The sequence below is a fragment of the Montipora capricornis genome, chromosome 14 (genome assembly GCF_036669925.1).
Source record: "Montipora capricornis isolate CH-2021 chromosome 14, ASM3666992v2, whole genome shotgun sequence".
In the NCBI taxonomy this organism is placed as follows: Eukaryota; Metazoa; Cnidaria; class Anthozoa; order Scleractinia; family Acroporidae; genus Montipora; species Montipora capricornis.
The window spans coordinates 19827992-19835651 of NC_090896.1; positions in this window are offsets into that span (position 1 = coordinate 19827992).

Here is a 7660-nt window from a genome sequence, read left to right on the forward strand (position 1 = left end):
GAAGACGAAAAATGGACTTAAAGTTTTTAATCGTGTCCAATGTAACCCACCAAACTCTACCATTTGCCAAATCACCTTCTTCCAAAACCATCACCCATTGTCTGGGTGTTGCAATATCTTCCCGCCTTTTGAACAACGTCTGTATAGTTCCGAATCGTCTATCAAAAACAGAATACGTGTGACCCTCTACTAAGAAGTTAAAGTCAGCCCTAATAAATTTTCCTTGGCGAACAATGTAGTCCAGTTAAAAAAAGAGAAAGCATTCTTTGAATTTTCCGGGAGCATTGTCGTACTTTCCAAGTTCTTTTTCAAGCTGCTGAAGTAGGTAGTCCAGGAGAGAAATCACTTCATTAGGTACAAGTGAACCAGTACTCTTGTCGCAAAAACAAAAACGGTATATGCTTTTTTCGTTTGCACAATATATTCCCAGCAGGTGTGTTTTAAGCCTGCTAGCTCTGTGGGCATCGATTTCCCTCCATCGTCGATAATCTGTTGTAAATCGCCAGTTTGAATTCGTTAAAATAGGTTTGCGTTTGGGAGAACTACAAGATCAGTGACTCACTTTCAGTCAAGAAAACACAGCATGGCTCTCTCTCATGCGTGTTTCAAATGACATTACGGAGAATGAATAACATTTTAAAGTGGAACGAGAACGGTAACAGCAATGGTCAACAGAGTGTGCGCGCACCTGCTCCAAGTGAAAAGTGAACTCTACCTTAATTTCCGTTTTTTTCTGGAAAAGCCGGAAAAATCTCCACAACATTATGCACGATAATAATAAAAAATAGTAATATTATTAACAAAAATAAATAATAATAAAAGAATAACAAATTATAAGAACTATCATCATTATTATTTTCAGTAATATTAGTATCGTTATTGTTATTAAGGTACTTGTATTTCCTAGAGAGATAAAGATATGTAGTGGGTCGTCTATGAAAAACGTCCACTCCGATAGTGTAATCATTTTACAGCATATCCCTTTAACACCATGTCCCTATTAAGCCAAATTAAATTGTCTATAAAGGTCACATTATAAATTGCAGGTTCATAATATCAGCCCTTTAACTTTAATAATAATAATAACATTTATATAGCGCAGACCTCTATATGAATATATTCAGTTGCGCTTCACAATATTTTAAAATAAAACCGTCACGTGAACTAAAAACATAAGAAACTATTAAAAACTACAACCATATACCTATTTAAAAGCTAAATTAAAAATGAGACATGAATACAAAAACCTATTTAAAAGCTAAATTAAAAAAATGAGTTTTAACAGCAGTCTTAACAGTGTCCAATGTCTTTATGTTGTGAATTGTTGAAGGTAATGCATTCCAAAGATAAGGTGCAGCTGACTGGAATGCACGATCGCCAAGGGTTGGACGGGTCTTAATGCTAGGTAACTCAAGTAATAAAGAGTCGTTTGACCTAAGTGAGTATCTGGATTGCTTTTTGATGCAAATTAAATCAATCAGGTAATTAGGAGCTAGATCGTACAGACACTTAAATGTCAAAAGCAAAACTAATCTAAAACTAACTAATCGGGAGCCAATGAAGGTTAAAAAGCAATGATGTTACATGACAGAATCTTGGTGCTCCTATGACCAGCCGAGCTGCGGCATTCTGTATACGTTGGATTTTCATGATATGTGAATTCGGGAGGCCATATAATAGGCTATTACAATAATCTACTCTACTGGTTATAAAAGCATGAACTAATGATTCGGTAGTTGGACAACTTAAATATTTCCTAATTCTACGTATGTTATAAAGATAATAAAAAGCAGATGAGCAAGTTCTGTTAATATGACTTAGCATACTCATTTTCGAGTCAAACCAGGTTCCTAAGTTTTGAACTTCACATGATGGAGCAATTTGGGAGTCGCCAACCAATAACATACTGATGTTGCTGACTTTCTGAAGTTGTTGTCGCGTTCCAATTAGAAGACATTCTGTCTTATCTGAATTCAGGTTTACCTTATCCGTGTGCATCCACTGACTGATATCAGCAATACATGATTCCATGGCAGTTAAGGCAGCAGTTTCCTCCAAATCATTTCCTGGTCTAAATGCGATATACAGTTGTGTGTCATCTGCATAACAATGGAGATTAGGAAGATGTGACTCGACAATCTTAAAAAGCTTGCTAGCGTAGAGAGAAAATAATAGAGGCCCGAGACAGCTACCTTGTGGAACTCCAAATTTAAGATTAAAAGTATTCAATAGAACGCCATCGATAGATATACGCTGGGTTCTATTAGAGAGGTACGATTCAAACCAATTAAGTGCAGAACCTGAAATTCCAAAATCAAATTGGAGGCGATCTAAGAGAATCCAATGATCCACAGTATCAAAAGCGGCGCTTAAATCGAGAAGCACAAGCGATGTGACATGCTTATCTTCCATGCTCATCATTCTTGACTTCAAGTAGGGCGGTTTCTGTACTGTGGTGCTGTCGATAGGCAGATTGCAATGTAGGAAAAAGATCATTCTCATTTAAGTAGGACTGGATCTGATCAGCTGCCACTCTTTCAGCCAATTTTGAAACAAAGGAAAGATTGCTGATAGGTCGAAAATTTTTAAAAACAAAGTCAAGGCCTTGTTTCTTTAACAGTGGTGTGACAACCGAATCTTTCCAAATAACAGGGAAAAATCCAGATTCAAGCGACAGGTTTATCATGGTTGTTAATATCAGAAGTAACTCATCAAGGCAATCTTTCATGATGTTCATAGGAACAGGATCGAGTAAACAGGATTTTGTCGGCGTTCTAAGCACAAGTTTCCTTAAATAGTCCATGTCTAGACGGTGAAAAGCAGTAAAAGAAGAAGAACACTGAGAAGAATGGCGGCTGATAGTACTGCATGAGTTCAGAATTGCATCAAGGCTAACGCGAAGATCGGATATTTTCTTGACGAAGAACGAACCCATGTCGTTAGCCAAAGCCAACTTGTCGCCGTGCTGTAAAAAGGGCGATTCTGCTGACTGATTTAACAGTTTCTTTGTAGCAGCAAAAAGCTTACGTTGATTATCACAGATGTTGTTGATGAAATCTGTATAGAATTCACAACGAAACTTGTTCATAAGAAACACAGCTTTATTCCGAAGAAGTCTGAAAAATCTCCGGTCAGATTCAGACTTTGTGGACCTCCAGTTGCGCTCAGCTATCCTCCGGAGACGTTTCACAGATCTGATCTCATCGGACAACCATGGGGCTTGAGCTCTTTGAATCATGGTTTTCTTCTGCCAAGGAGCATGTCTGTCAATGATGGATTTTAGAGTAGTGCCAAAACAACCAACGAGATCAGCAAGACGTTTAGGAGTGTTTAGTAACAATTCTGAATTACGAAGATCGTTCTTAAACTTGGGAAGATTAATCGATTTGATTTTCCGAAACCACGTTTCCTTGGCAGAGGATTCTGACTTAAAACCTTTTAAGTTAAACAATACAGTCGCATGGTCGGATAGAGAGGAGCCTAAAATTGGTGTGTCTTGAATGATACTGTCCATTTTCCTGGTTATGACTAAATCCAGTATATGTCCTTCAACATGAGTAGCAAAGTGGACATGTTGAGCTAGTCCAAAAGAATCAAGTAGGTCCACAAATGATTCTGCATCGAGTTTATCCACAACATCAACATGGATGTTAAAGTCACCACATAACAATATGGGCATAAAACAAATGATTCAAGGTACTGGGAGAATTGGGAAACAAAGGAAGAAATTGTTACAGGATGCTTTGTAGAGTAAGGAGGCCTATAGACGACAGCAAGCCGTAAGCAAAAAGATCCATCAATTAAAATCCATTCCGAAAGTTCAAAAGAGCACCACGTAGGAGCAACAACCTGCTTGACAATTATATTTGAATGAGTGATCAAAGCTGTACCTCCACCATTACGGCCGGATCTATGTACATCATACAACTTATAACCATCTGGAGTACATTCAGCTTTCACCGCGGCATCTTTATCCGAAAACCACGTCTCACTAATTGCCACGATGTCCAATTTATTGTCATGTATATAATCGACAGGACTCGCCGTTTTATTCCTTAATGATTGAGCGTTCCATACACAAACTTTAAGGTGACGTGCATCGAGAGAGTTCGGAGGAGAGGTGTTAATTTGAATCAAATTAGCCGGATTGACATGGAGACAAAACTCTACTCCTTTCAATGGTTGATTAGTAGATTGTGAATGAATTCGGTCGACATAAATGAGATTGTTGACATCAACACCTATCGGAAGTGTCTAACAATAGTCCAGATGATTGCGTTGACTCTCGTTCACGCATAATGAACCAGTATTCCAGTGAGATTCGTTTACCAAATTACTATATTCGCTTACAAAATAGTCAGTAGGAATATCAATAATAAATCGCCGGCGATTTTGAGTTTTCTTATTTCTTCTCAGACGCCCGGCGCATCTTCCTCTGTATTTTAAAATACCACAGGCTTTACGCTCTCCATAAACTCTGGTCGATAACAAATATTGTCTTGAGACCCTGATGTTCAAAAGTTGACTCCTCGAGTAATTAATGCAGCCAAGAATTACCTGCGAATGTAATGGCTGTTGTGCAGGCGGCGGAGGCAAATAATAAGATCGAACTTGTGTTTGAGAGACCGGCCCTGGATTAACGGAAACGTCGACAAAAATGGTGATGTCAATAGGAGGGTCGTGACCCGGAACAGCCAACGATGTTAAACCCCGCTTAGTCATTTTCGTCAACGCTCTACCAGTTCGATGAAAACTCCTTGTTAGTCTTTGCTTCCCAGCACACAAACGAACAGCATGGTCCAAATAAATCTCACCGCATCCGTCCAGAAACCCAGTACTGACTTTGAAAAAGCCCATGTCGCATCCATCAACCATCAACAATGTAGGAGGAGTAGCTCTCGATAACAAAAAAGCCAAAAAAACCAAAAAACACATAAAATATAACGGAGCTGAAATAAACGTGGCTGCCATAATGGGCGCCTCCTTCCCATGACTTTATATATGATGTGATTCATGGAGTGTATATCCTCTCTGTATCAAGTCCCTAACAGCCATTAACCGTCTCATAATCATGCAGCAAATCTACCTGGTGAAATTTCAAGTAAGATGGTTGCTAAGTGTTTCTGGAAGCAAGAGCTGGTTGAGGAGTTTGATGATCTAGTATTACGTCAAAAGTGGATTTTCACCCAAAGAAGAAATCATGAAAATCCATTTCTAGGAACTGAAGAGGATGCAATGGAATACATCGAGCATCTAAGAACAACCACATTGTACACTCATGAATGCACCGAGGGCTGTCAGAAAAAAGGTTCATTTACATGTTTCTTGTCTACTTTTACCTTTGAAAATATATTCTCGCTTCCCACTCTTCCTCCTGCTTCCACTTGGGACAGGAACACTTTCCTTTAGAAGGGGTATTTTGTTGCAAAGTTTAAGAGTTTTTTTCATTGTCACAATTGTAATCCTGAATTAATGAATAAATTGCGTAAAGCTAAAAACAGTTTAATATCAATGTGAAAAGTACGCTACCCACTTAAGGCGCTCTTACACTGTGAAAAGTTCGTGCAACGGCCAAAATCGTTGCAAGACAAGTTGCACGAAAAGTAGAACCTAATTCTACTTTCGGCAACGGTTCTTGTAACTTGTCTCGCAACGATTTTGGCCATTGCAGGGTATGTCACACTGTGAAATGTTTCGTGCAACTTGTCCCGCCACAGTGTCGGCAAAACATTGCGAGACAACTTGAACGAAACATTTCACAGTGTAACAGCGCCTTTAGAGACTAACACAATCTCCGTAGTGTACTATTTTTAGCGAACTATGCAAGATTGACATACAGATCCCTTGACAATTCATTTAACAGGTTGTGGAGTACTTTATGTAGCTGATGGAAATTGGACATTAAAGTATCCTCCCTGCATGTGGAAAGTGCCTATCGAGGTTGATGGTTTCCAAAATCTTATCAACTATCCCAGCATTTGTGAAGATCATTGTGCGATAGCCAAGAATCTCTCAATTCCTCATGGAATTCACGACTTCTTGAAATACTGTGGCATTTCAGGTACTTATCTTTTATCGCTAGACTACATCTGGCCATGTAAGGTAATCCAAGACAGCCTTAGATTCTGAATTCCACACTGTGGAGAATCCTTTGTCAGTGGAACTTGGATTCCGGATTCCTTAAACGGGATTTATCTTATGTGGGGTTAACTCCAGTATTATTACGTCCTAATGCTTTGAAAAATTAGTGTGTAACGTTGTACCGTATGCTGACACACTAGTCGTCTTGCGCTTTTAAAAATAATTAATTCTATATCAAATAAAAAAAACACTATGTGACAGTCACTAAAAGGGCTGGCCTATACATGTCTGCATATATGATCCTACTTCTTACTTGCTTCAAAATACTAGATATGCATTTTTAACAATGCTCATTTTGTCACGAGGGCAATGAAGATGCTTCATTTGCAGGAATTGACAAAGAAGGTGCTCAGACCGCTCATGCAAAGATTGAAGAAAAGTTGGAGGTTCCTAGAATGAGTCGTTCTCATAACAAGCAAGTTGATGCAACAACTTACCAAGGTTTGAAACAGTTTTATACAGTTAGCATATTGACTTATTCTGACTCCGTATTTTTTTAAGCGAAATCTGCCCTTGACAAATTGAAGAACTTGTTGTGACATGTAGAATCCAATTGTCTAAAAAGATAACAGCACGGTGTTTCCCAATGAATTTGTCAAAATCTGACTAGTGTGGCTTCTAATTTCCAGACAGACGGTTTTCCCTTCTTATTCAATCGATTCTCTTACGTTGGGGGTTTTAGGCTTTTGTTTACACACGTGCAAAGATGGTTCAGTTCCATGCTATGAGATGAACCTAGCTTTATCAGAAGAGTAAAGAACTTTCTTTTTTGACAGGCACCCAGGAAACTTCTTGACAAGTGTTTTGAAGTGGCTCACTCCACTTGTAACAAGGACACTGGTGGTAGAAAAACCCTGCACAGTTGACCATGTGGAGTTTTCTTTGTCGTAACTGCAGGGGGGCATAAAGAATACTGGCAGCCACTCCACAGGTTTGACAAATTTGTAATTAACGTTTATTATATCATTAAATTTGTAGCAAGTGGATTATTTTATCTTAAACGCAAATCACGTTGATTTTGTTACATAGTAAAAAAAATCTCATTCAATTTGTAACACAATGGTCAATAATGAACAGTGAAACAATAGTACAACGTATTAATGTGACATGGAATGTGTCCCAAATGTGACAATGAATGGGGAGGCAAGGTTTATTTTTTTATATACTTTGAACTTTTAGATCTGAATCACTCTCACAAGCCTTCTTAGTGCTGATTCTTTGGCTTTATCGCAAATTCAATCCTTTACTGGATAGTGGAATGCCCCCTGAACACGTAATGAAAGCTATTTCAAATACAATTTTAGCGTATGACATGTGTCACGTCGATAGTATGTGAGTTGCAAGCAGGGCATTACTATTTCCAAGTCCTTTGGTTAAAGTGTGGCAACTTGTGGTGAAAGTTATCGTCAAATTGCACATTCGCAATCACAAAGATAAGTGTGACAATATCATAGTATAGTCGTACGTGACCCGTTGGCCATGTAACCAGACGTTGATTGACATATCTAACCAATAGCCG